This window comes from Apostichopus japonicus, chromosome 21 (assembly GCF_037975245.1).
Source record: "Apostichopus japonicus isolate 1M-3 chromosome 21, ASM3797524v1, whole genome shotgun sequence".
NCBI classification, from domain to species: domain Eukaryota; kingdom Metazoa; phylum Echinodermata; class Holothuroidea; order Aspidochirotida; family Stichopodidae; genus Apostichopus; species Apostichopus japonicus.
In genome coordinates, this window is record NC_092581.1 from 7,568,182 (window position 1) to 7,582,289 (window position 14,108).

The following is a 14,108-nucleotide window of genomic DNA, read 5'->3' on the forward strand; positions in this document are numbered from 1 at the left end:
ATTCGATTTCTTGGTACGGTTCATTCGGTTAATCGGTACCGCACGATCTATTGATCGGTACCGCACGATCGATTGATCGGTACCTTACATACGAATGACCGGTAACGTACTTTCGATTGATCGGTACCGCACATTTGATTGATCGGTAACGTACATTCGATTTATCGGTACAGCATTTCCGATCGATCGGTACCATACAGTCGGTACCGAACAGTCGATTGATCGATAACGAACATTCGATTGATCGGTACCGAACATTCGATTGATCGATAACTAACAATCGATTGATCGGCACGGTATATTCGAATGATCGGTACTGCATATTCGATTGATCGGTAACGCACACTCTATTGATCGGCACCGCATATTCGATTGATCGGTACCGAACATTTTATTAATCGGTACCGCGCATTCGCTTGATCGGTACCGTACAATCGAAAAATCGGCACGGTACATTCGATTGATCTGTATCGCACATGCGACTGATCAGTACCGCAACATTCGATTGATCGGTACCGTACATTCGTTTTATCGGTACCGCAAGATCGATTAATCGGTACTGCACGATCGATTGATCAGTACCGCACATTCGATCGGTATCGCACATTCGATTTATCAGTACCGTACAATCGAAAAATAGGCACGGTACATTCGAATGATCTGTATCGCACATGCGACTGATCAGTACCGCAACATTCGATTGATCGGTACCGTACATTCGTTTTATCGGTACCGTACAATCGATTGATCGGTACGGTACATTCGATTGATGGATAGGTACCGTACGATCTTTTGATATTTACCGTGCATTCGATTTATCGGTTCCGCACGATCGTTTGATCGGTACGGTACATTCGATTGATAGGTACCGCACGATTGATTGATAGGTACCGTACAATCGATTAATCGGTACCGTACATTCTATAGATCGGTAACGCACATTCGATTGATCGATAACGCACATTCGATTGATCGGTTCCGCACATTCGATTGATCGGTATCGCACTTTCGATTGATCGGTACCGCGCATTCGAATTATCCGTACCGTTCAATCGATTGATCGGTACGGTACATTAGATTGATCGGTACCGCACGATTGTTTGATCGGTACCGCACATTTGTTCAATCGGTACCGAACAGTCGATTGATCGATAACGAACATTCGATTGATCGGTACCGAACATTCGATTGATCGGTACCGAATATTCGAATGATCGGTATCGCACACTCGATTGATCGATAACTAACAATCGATTGATCGGCACGGTATATTCGATTGATCGGTACCGTGCATTCGATTTATCGGTTCCGCACGATCGTTTGATCGGTACGGTACATTCGATTGATAGGTACCGCACGATCGATTAATCGGTACGGTACATTCTATTGATCGGTAACGCACATTCGATTGATCGGTAACGCACAATCGATTGATCGGTTCCGCATATTCGAATTATCCGTACCGTTCAATCGATTGATATGTACGGTACATTAGATTGATCGGTACCGCACGATCGTTTGTTCGGTACCGCACATTTTTTCAATCGGCACCGAACAGTCGATTGATCGATAATGAACATTCGATTGATCGGTACCGCACATTCGAATTATCCGTACCGTTCAATCGATTGATCGGTACGGTACATTAGATTGATCGGTACCGCACGATCGTTTGTTCGGTATCGCACATTTTTTCAATCGGTACCGAACAGTCGATTGATCGATAATGAACATTCGATTGATCGGTACCGCACATTCGAATTATCCGTACCGTTCAATCGATTGATCGGTACGGTACATTAGATTGATCGGTACCGCACGATTGTTTGATCGGTACCGCACATTTGTTCAATCGGTACCGAACAGTAGATTGATCGATAGCGAACATTCGATTGATCGGTACCGAACATTCGATTGATCGATAACTAACAATCGATTGATCGGCACGGTATATTCGATTGATCGGTACCGTGCATTCGATTTATCGGTTCCGCACGATCGTTTGATCGGTACGGTACATTCGATTGATAGGTACCGCACGATCGATTAATCGGTACAGTACATTCTATTGATCGGTCCCGCACGATCGATTGGTCGGTACCGTACATTCTATTGATCAGTAACGCACATTCGATTGATCGGTAACGCACAATCGATTGATCGGTTCCGCATATTCGAATTATCCGTACCGTTCAATCGATTGATCTGTTCAGTACATTAGATTGATCGGTACCGCACGATCGTTTGTTCGGTACCGCACATTTTTTCAATCGGTACCGAACAGTCGATTGATCGATAACGAACATTCGATTGATCGGTACCGAACATTCGATTGGTCGGTACCGAATATTCGATTGATCGGTATCGCTCATTCGATTGATCGAAAACGTACAATCGATTGATCTGTATCGCACATTCGATTGATCGGTACCGCACGATCGATTGATCGGTATGGCACATTCGATTGATCGATACTCCACTTTCGATTGATCTGTACGGTACATCAAATTGATCGGTACGGTACGATCCTTTGATCGGTAACGTACAATTGATTGATAGGTACCGAACATTCGATTGATCGGTAACGCACATTTGTTCAATCGGTGCCGAACAGTCGATTGATCGATAACGAACATTCGATTGATCGCTACCGAACATTCGATTGATCGGTACAGCACATTCGATTTATCGGTACAGCACATTCGATTTATCGGTACACCACATTCGATTGATCAATACCGAACAGTCGATTGATTGGTATCGCACATTCGATTGATCGGTACCGAACATTTGATTGATCGGTATCGCTTATTCGATTGATCGAGAACGTACAATCGATTGATCGGCACGGTATATTCGATTTATCGGAACCGCGCATTCGATTGATCGGTACCGTACATTCTATTGATCGGTAACGCACATTCTATTGATCGGTATCGTTCATTTGATTGATCGAGAACGAACAGTCGATTGATCGGCACGGTATATTCGATTAATCGGTACCGTGCGATCGATTTATCGGTTCCGCACGATCGTTTGATCGGTACGGTACATTCGATTGATCGGTATCGCACATTATAATAATCGGTACCGCACATTCTATTGATCGGTAACTCACAATAGATTTATCGATACCACACATTCGATTGATCGGTACCGTACATTCTATTGATCGGTAACGCACATTCGATTGATCGGTAACGCACATTCGAATTATCCGTACCGTTCAATCGATTGATCGGTACGGTACATTAGATTGATCGGTACTGCACGATCGTTTGCTCGGTACCGCACATTTGTTCAATCGGTACCGAACAGTCGATTGATCGATAACGAACATTCGATTGATCGGTACCGATCATTCGATTGGTCGGTACCGAATATTCGATTGATCGGTATCGCTCATTCGATTGATCGAGAACGTACAATCGATTGATCTGTATCGCACATTCGATTGATCGGTACCGCACGATCGATTGATCGGTATGGCACATTCGATTGATCGATACTCCACTTTCGATTGATCTGTACGGTACATCAAATTGATCGGTACGGTACGATCCTTTGATCGGTAACGTACAATTGATTGATAGGTACCGAACATTCGATTGATCGGTAACGCACATTTGTTCAATCGGTGCCGAACAGTCGATTGATCGATAACGAACATTCGATTGATCGCTACCGAACATTCGATTGATCGGTACAGCACATTCGATTTATCGGTACAGCACATTCGATTTATCGGTACACCACATTCGATTGATCAATACCGAACAGTCGATTGATTGGTATCGCACATTCGATTTATCGGTTCCGCACTTTCGATTGATCTGTACCGCACATTCGAATTATCCGTACCGTTCAATCGATTGATCGGTACGGTACATTAGATTGATCGGTACCGCACGATCGTTTGATCGGTACCGCACATTTGTTCAATCTGTACCGAACAGTCGATTGATCTAAAACGAACATTCGATTGATCGGTGCCGAACAGTCGATTGATCGGTACCGAATATTCGATTGATCGGTATCGCTCATTCGATTGATCGAGAACGTACAATCGATTGATCGGCACGGTATATTCGATTAATCGGTACCGCACATTCGATTGATCTGTATCGCACATTCGATTGATTGGTACCGCACATTCGATTGATCGGTACCGCACATTCGATTGATCGGTTCCGCACATTCGATTCATCGATACTGCACATTCGATTGATCGGTACCGCATATTCGATTGATCAATACAGAACATTCGATTGATCAGTACCGCACATTCGATTGATCGGTACCGCACATTCGATTGATCGGTTCCGCACATTCGATTGATCGATACTGCACATTCGATTGATCGGTACCGTACATTCTATTGATCGGTAACGCACATTCTATTGATCGGTATCGTTCATTTGATCGATCGAGAACGAACAGTCGATTGATCGGCACGGTATATTCGATTAATCGGTACCGTGCGATCGATTTATCGGTTCCGCACGATCGTTTGATCGGTACGGTACATTCGATTGATCGGTATCGTACATTATAATAATCGGTACCGCACATTCTATTGATCGGTAACTCACAATAGATTTATCGATACCACACATTCGATTGATCGGTACCGTACATTCTATTGATCGGTAACGCACATTCGATTGATCGGTAACGCACATTCGAATTATCCGTACCGTTCAATCGATTGATCGGTACGGTACATTAGATTGATCGGTACTGCACGATCGTTTGCTCGGTACCGCACATTTGTTCAATCGGTACCGAACAGTCGATTGATCGATAACGAACATTCGATTGATCGGTACCGAACATTCGATTGGTCGGTACCGAATATTCGATTGATCGGTATCGCTCATTCGATTGATCGAGAACGTACAATCGATTGATCTGTATCGCACATTCGATTGATCGGTACCGCACGATCGATTGATCGGTATGGCACATTCGATTGATCGATACTCCACTTTCGATTGATCTGTACGGTACATCAAATTGATCGGTACGGTACGATCCTTTGATCGGTAACGTACAATTGATTGATAGGTACCGAACATTCGATTGATCGGTAACGCACATTTGTTCAATCGGTGCCGAACAGTCGATTGATCGATAACGAACATTCGATTGATCGCTACCGAACATTCGATTGATCGGTACAGCACATTCGATTTATCGGTACAGCACATTCGATTTATCGGTACACCACATTCGATTGATCAATACCGAACAGTCGATTGATTGGTATCGCACATTCGATTGATCGGTACCGAACATTTGATTGATCGGTATCGCTTATTCGATTGATCGAGAACGTACAATCGATTGATCGGCACGGTATATTCGATTTATCGGAACCGCGCATTCGATTGATCGGTACCGTACATTCTATTGATCGGTAACGCACATTCTATTGATCGGTATCGTTCATTTGATTGATCGAGAACGAACAGTCGATTGATCGGCACGGTATATTCGATTAATCGGTACCGTGCGATCGATTTATCGGTTCCGCACGATCGTTTGATCGGTACGGTACATTCGATTGATCGGTATCGCACATTATAATAATCGGTACCGCACATTCTATTGATCGGTAACTCACAATAGATTTATCGATACCACACATTCGATTGATCGGTACCGTACATTCCATTGATCGGTAACGCACATTCGATTGATCGGTAACGCACATTCGAATTATCCGTACCGTTCAATCGATTGATCGGTACGGTACATTAGATTGATCGGTACTGCACGATCGTTTGCTCGGTACCGCACATTTGTTCAATCGGTACCGAACAGTCGATTGATCGATAACGAACATTCGATTGATCGGTACCGAACATTCGATTGGTCGGTACCGAATATTCGATTGATCGGTATCGCTCATTCGATTGATCGAGAACGTACAATCGATTGATCTGTATCGCACATTCGATTGATCGGTACCGCACGATCGATTGATCGGTATGGCACATTCGATTGATCGATACTCCACTTTCGATTGATCTGTACGGTACATCAAATTGATCGGTACGGTACGATCCTTTGATCGGTAACGTACAATTGATTGATAGGTACCGAACATTCGATTGATCGGTAACGCACATTTGTTCAATCGGTGCCGAACAGTCGATTGATCGATAACGAACATTCGATTGATCGCTACCGAACATTCGATTGATCGGTACAGCACATTCGATTTATCGGTACAGCACATTCGATTTATCGGTACACCACATTCGATTGATCAATACCGAACAGTCGATTGATTGGTATCGCACATTCGATTGATCGGTACCGAACATTTGATTGATCGGTATCGCTTATTCGATTGATCGAGAACGTACAATCGATTGATCGGCACGGTATATTCGATTTATCGGAACCGCGCATTCGATTGATCGGTACGGTACATTCGATTGATCTGTATCGCACATTCGATTGATCGGTACCGCACATTCGATTGATCGGTATGGCACATTCGATTGATCGGTACCGAACATTCGATTGATCGTTACCGCACATTTAATTGATCGGTACTGCACATTCGATTGATCGGTTCCGCACATTCGATTGATCGATACTGCACATTCGATTGATCGGTACCGCATATTCGATTGATCAATACAGAACATTCGATTGATCGGTTCCGCACATTCGATTGATCGATACTGCACATTCGATTGATCGGTACCGCATATTCGATTGATCAACAGAGAACATTCGATTGATCAGTACCGCACATTCGATTGATCGGTACCGCATGATCGATTGATCGGTACCGTACAATCAATTGATCGTAACGGTACATTCGATTGATCGGTAATGCACATTCGATTGATCGGTACCGCACGATCGTTCGATCGGTATCGCACATTTGTTCAATCGGTACCGAACAGTCGATTAATCGATAACGAACATTCGATTGATCGGTACCGAATATTCGATTGATCGGTATCGTTCATTCGATTGATCGAGAACGTACAATCGATTGATCGGAACGGTATATTCTATTAATCGGTACCGTGCATTCGATTTATCGGTTCCGCACGATCGTTTGATCGGTACGTTACATTCGATTGATAGGTACCGCACGATCGATTGATAGGCACCGCACGATCGATTGATCGGTACCGTACATTCTATTGATCGGTAACGCACATTCGATTGATCGATAACGCACATTCGATTGATCGGTTCCGCACATTCGATTGATCGGTATCGCACTTTCTATTGATCGGTACCGCACATTCGAATTATCCGTACCGTTCAATCGATTGATCGGTGCGGTACATTAGATTGATCGGTACCGCACGATCGTTTGATCGGTACCGCACATTTGTTCAATCGGTACCGAACAGTCGATTGATCGATAACGAACATTCGATTGATCGGTACCGAACATTCGATTGATCGGTACCGAATATTCGATTGATCGGTATCGTTCATTCGATTGATCGAGAACGTACAGTCGATTGATCGGCACGGTATATTCGATTAATCGGTACCGTGCGATCGATTTATCGGCTCCGCACGATCGTTTGATCGGTACGGTACATTCGATTGATAGGTACCGCACGATCGAATAGGTATCGTACGACCGATTGATCGGTACCGTACATTCTATTGATCGGTAACGCACATTCGATTTATCGGTACCGCGCATTCGATTTATCGGTACCGAAGATTTTATTTATTGGTATCGCACATTCGATCGATCGGTACCGCACATTCGATTGATCGATACAGCACATTCGATTGATCGGTACCTCACAGTCGATCGATCGGTACGGCACATTTGATTGATTAGTATCGCACATTCGATTGATCGGTATCGCACATTTTATTGTCCGGTACCGCACTTTCGATTGATCGGTACGGTACATTCGATTGATCGGTATCGCACATTATAATAATCGGTACCGCACATTCGATTGATCGGTAACTCACAATAGATTTATCGATACCACACATTCGATTGATCGGTACCGTACATTCTATTGATCGGTAACGCACATTCGATTGATCGGTAACGCACATTCGAATTATCCGTACCGTTCAATCGATTGATCGGTACGGTACATTAGATTGATCGGTACTGCATATTCGATTGATCAATACAGAACATTCGATTGATCAGTACCGCACATTCGATTGATCGGTACCGCACATTCGATTGATCGGTTCCGCACATTCGATTGATCGATACAGAACATTCGATTGATCGGTACCGCACATTCGATTGATCGGTACCGCACATTCGATTGATCGGTACCGCACATTCGATTGATCGGTACCGCATATTCGATTGATCAATACTGAACATTCGATTGATCAGTACCGCACATTCGATTGATCGGTACCGCACATTCGATTGATCGGTACCGAACATTCGATTGATCGGTACCGAACATTCGATTGGTCGTTACTGCATATTCGATTGATCGGTATCGAACTTTCAATTGATCACATTCGATTGATCGCTACTTCACAGTCGATTGATCGTTAACGCACATTCGATTGATCGGTATCGCACATTCGATTGATCGGTACCGAACATATGATTGATCGGTACCTCACATTCGATTGATCGCTACTTCACAGTCGATTGATCGTTAACGCACATCGATTGATCGGTATCGCACATTCGATTGATCGGTACCGCACATTCGATTTTTCGGTACCACACATTCGATTGATCGGTTTTGCACATTCGTTTGATCGGTATCGCATATTCGATTGATTGGTATCGAACATTCGATTGATCGATTCCGCACATTCGATTGATCGGTACCGAACATATGATTGATCGGTACCGAACATTCGATTGATCGGTACCGCACATTCGATAGGACAACTCCCCTGGACGATTTCCCCCGGACGATTACCCCCCGGACGATTCCCCATCGGAGAATTCCCACCCGGACAATTCCCAACCCTGACAATTGCTCCACGGACAATTCCCACCCGGCCAATTGTCAACCCTGACAATTGCCCCCCCCCCCGGTTAATTCCCAACTGAGGACAATTCCCACAAATGGCAATTTCCCCCGGACAATTGCCCCCGGACCGGAATTTACGACGATTGATTGATAGCCGACGTAGGCGGGGTTAAGGCTATTATTCCAGTAAAAATGGGGGTGCGCAACAGAAGATTTCAGTTTGGGTTTCGATGACAATCATAACCTATGCATTCATGCAGGCGGAGAGTGTGTGTATGTGTGTGTATGTCGGGGGGGGGGGGGAGGGTGACGCCTCGCTAGTAAACACGATATCTCAAGAAGGGAAGCTTGGACCAATCTAATATTGGTGTATATGAGTAACACATTGGGTAGAAGAACCCAATTGTTTTGTGGGTAGGTCAAAGATCATTTTGAGTCACCAGGGGCCAAATAGTAAAAACCTTGTAAACACGATATCTCAAGGATATAAGCTTGGACCAATCTCATATAACGTGAGTAGGAGGACCACATGTTGGAGCAAAAGCCTCTAGTTTATTGTGGAGGTCAAAGGTCATTTGGGGTCACTACAGGTCAAATTGTGAAAACCTTGTAAACACGATAACTCAAGCAGGGAATGTTGGTCGTATGTCATATTTAGTATGTAGTTGTTACACCTTCAGTACAAGATTTTATTGAGGTCAAAGGTCATTTTGAGTCGCCAGACGCCAAATTGTGGACGTTTTCCGTCGTATTTATATCAGGTTGGATGTAGTTTCGCTGTGACCAGGCAGCGTTTAGGAAACTTAGCAGTTCGTCTAGTTAGATTTTTTTCTATGACCAATGCGAAATAATTGTGTAAAACGTTCTTAGTTTGGCAGTGAGTTCACGAGCTTTTGTCAGGATTGGCTGTTGATCTCAATATGTGTAGTCTCTTCCACCATTTTCAGCATAGCTAGGCCTTAAAAGTACCGTTCGGCTTTCGTCACGTTTATGATTATGCGGTGGCGTAGCCACGGTGGGCATGGGGGCGACAACCCCCATGAAAGCTTGTCGCCCCCAGGCGACCTCCCACTGGGATTTTGGGTGTCGAAAAAAAATTACATGTGCGTAAAATATATCACTGGTCTGAATGGTCTCGAATCTCCATAAGATGACCACTCATGAACGACCCTTCGACCGCGGACCAGTGTGGCAGTACAGAGTGTCCCCCTGAACAAAGTGTCCGCGGAGACACTCTGTACCCGCACATTTAGTACGGTCGGACATTTTGAAAATTGTGTCCACCTCACAGCAAATATAGTCCCGCCGACGAAATGTCCTGGTTCGAATGTCCGCAAATACATCATAGCATATTTTGGCCCGCATAAAATTTAGGCATTTCGACATTCAAAATGCAATTAAGTTTATTATATCAATAATTAGAGCAGATGCATACATAGTTAGATATTACAGGAAATAAATGAGACGTTGTGCGTTGCTGCAAAACAAAAAATAAAAGGGAAAAAAAGAAGAAACAGTAACAAGTCTTCCATCTGTAAAAGATGTTAATCATGTTTTTGTTTTGATTGCTGCTATTTTATCCTCCGTATATGTTGAATGTTGTATTCGGCCACTACATTGCGTTCATAATCATCTTTACAGAGGGAGAGATAGTATAAACCCAACTTCCTCCCAAACTGAGGGCGGGTACGGGATAGGGCAGGCAACAGCTTCAACAAAATATGATAATTGCAGAGCTAAAAGATTACGAACTTAAAGGAGTTCAAACTTCATTGTAGCCGTATTTCCCAACACAGTGGGTAAGATTTAGAAATTATGGTAACTATACTTCATAGGTCTACGAGAGTTGCCTAGCCAATATGAAATTTCATCCGTGCGTAAAGCTCGGAAACACCAATGTTTTTTTTTTCAAGTTACATCCTTAACGAAATCGGCCCCTAAACCCCGTTGTGATGGCCATGCATGAATAAATTTTCATTTGTATAGACAAATGGCATTCCAGGCAATTGTTGTGCGCCCCCCCCCCCCACTTCCTCCCCCCTTCCTACAGGAAATTTAAATGGAATGATGACTCTCCCTTTGTAGCTCTGATGCAACTAAAGATAACCGATGCTTTTAGAGCTTCCTTCAAGAATGAGATACTACTGTCACTCTTCTTCAAACAATATGCACTTGAAACTCTCATAATCCACATGAAGAACATCTTCATTGGAGTTTGATAAAACCATGCAGAAGTTTCCCTATAGAATTCCCCCTTGAACTGCTTTCCACAAACAGTAGGATTATCTATATAATCAGCTTTAATGCGCAACTTATTAAAAACTTAATCTTGATTGTAAATTACAAATAAAATGGCTGATTCTTTTATCTCCAATGGGTTTTTCGTTAAGACTTACACAGAACTCAATAAACAGCAAAAGTTACAACAGGGAGCAGAATATGGTCGGTTATATGTTTTACTATGAGAACTTATCTTGAACACAATTTCCAGAACCAAGAAACATGCCTTCCTATTTGTAATTTATAAAGTAATGATGTGATAAAGAATTTTGAGCGTCACATCCCGTCAACTTGAAATGCAAAATATATGGATTTCCACCGAACGACTGGCAGTGTAAAGTCAAAGGCCTGTCTTTGCTTAAACGTGTAGCATTTTCTCTCATGATATGTTAGAGAGAAAGACAAGATTATTGTTGGTAACAAGTTAACTGCTCAGAAAATCGCCTAGGCATGTCTTCAGTTAACTTCATGCATACTCCCCCCATTGGTGGTCATGCAGAGATGAGATATCAGTACAACCAAATCTGTGCAAAATAAAATTTGAAAGCGATATTATGAGTAGTGAATACCACACTGTAAGTCATATGTAAAATAAATTATCATCTTGAAAGGTTTATGTTTAGGCTCCACTATTAAGATCATTAACATTCACCATATTGGTTGAGGGTAGACTGTTAGTGTACAACTGAACTATGCTTATAGGTATTGAGTTAATTAGATGAATTTTTATTGTAACACCTACATGCTCAATTTTTTTATTGGAGATTGCATGTCATAATATTGGCGCTATATTATACAGTTCATACCAAACCTGAAAAGTTTTAACCACATGAGCCAATACAACATTTGTGACATACGTCACAAATGTTGTATTGGCTCATGTGGTTTAAACTTGTATCAGACATTGATCCAGTAAGCTAGGATACAACAGAAGTTTGATGCCTTTTGGTGCTCAATTGATGTATGTGTGCATGGTCTGACTGTTTAATGCCAATCAAGCATTAATTGTCCTGAATCAGGATCCATTGAGGTTCAAAACACCCTCTGTACGACCCAAATGCAAAATGAAGTAATGCTAGCTAACCATTATTATAGTAAAATGTACTATTATACATCATTTTGCATCAAGAGATCTAAAAATTACCTTATTTTGCCAAAGAAAAGGGGTCCCTCCCCCAGGTTTCAGGAAATATCCCCCACAAATACACACACAAACACATTTAGCAATTCTTCCACAAGGGACCTAACAGAGAAATGGTACCAAAAATCAGTTGATACATTATCTCTTTTAACTTGTCGAAGTTCCTGTCAAAACAGCTAAGTAGTAATAAGTTCACGCTTTCTAAACAGAAAAGTTCCCTGTGGTTACAATATCAAACCAGGGAGCTGTTATATTACAACTCCCTGATCAAACTGCCCAACACTTTTTTGAAAACAACACACAATAGGTGATGTCTAGCTGTGGAATGTGGTCTTAATTATTTACTCATCATTTGTTTGAACAAATAAACTGTGTCAGCTGCAGTGAAACATGTCCAGGCAAAATCACTTTTTGGGGATGTACACCAAATGAAGACAACTGTCTGGCTATTTGCCACTTAAGAACCAGAGGTGGAATCTTTGCAAGTAAATAAAGGAACAGAAACTACTTACATACAAACTTGTTAATGGGAACTACACCTGCAAAGATTTACAGTACACTTTCTCGGTTCTCACCTACCTTCATAACCTTTCTGTATGCTTTACACCTATGTGGAAATAGTTTAACTCAAACACAGCAGTGTTGACCATTCTGCCATGCACTATCAGTTATTAACATGGTACAAATAACATATGATGCCATTCATTATTGGCACTAACTACAGAAAATGATTAAATTTTTTAGACATGTTTACCTCATCATCATATCAGTAATGAAATTGGAAGTTGATACTGCAGTCTTTTCAGGCACTGCCTTAGTCTCAGGCCACTTTGACTAGTCACACAGTGTTATTATATACAGTCGCTTGTCAGCTGTCACTGGCAGAGGACCAATTAGATCAACACCCAACCTGTTAAGAAAGAAGAATCATTTAGGTTCTAATTTCAAAAACATTTACAAGTTACAGGCTTTGCCTTGACTGTTGTTCAATTTCATTGCTTCATTCTGTACACAGATCTAGATAAAAAATAGTGGGATATCTGATCGAAACAGGGTTGGTGGATTTAGGTCAATTATTTTTACCTTGCAAACATGGAAATTGTAACTTATACCATACTGTGTCATATATTTACAATAGCTTAAACCACTAAACCAGAAAAGTGGTACTGTACTTACAATGATATGCCTGTATTGATGGTTGCTCTGCAGTTATGCCAAAGTGTGGCAAAGGTATGCTGTATTGGCCCTAAATATGCCAGATTTTCACTATGATCAAAATTCTGTAAGTATGTTTATTACTACCCTGGAGGAAATTTACCTCACTGGGACATTCAATCATCTTGTGTCATCATTTAGAATGTCTGAGCACAATTTAAATGGTTATTATCTTCAGGAAAGTACTTTTTGAAAAATTCTAGCAATTATAGTGGCCAAAATTTAGGGCCTATACAGACTACCTTTAAACTTGTAAATGTTTAATTTGTCCAGAAAGAGTGACATTAACTAAACTAAACCTTCACTGCATCCTGCGGACAACCTGTACAAATAGAACAGCTTGAGAATATACCTGTTTCCATAATCCAGCTACAGGAATGCTATGGAGACCACTTTTGGGGTCTATAGATATTTATGAAGTATTCTTCTGCAGTGAGGTTTGGCGTGTAGAGAATATGCCACACCTAAAAAAAGTACTATCAGGCCTTCAATATCTCTTCTTA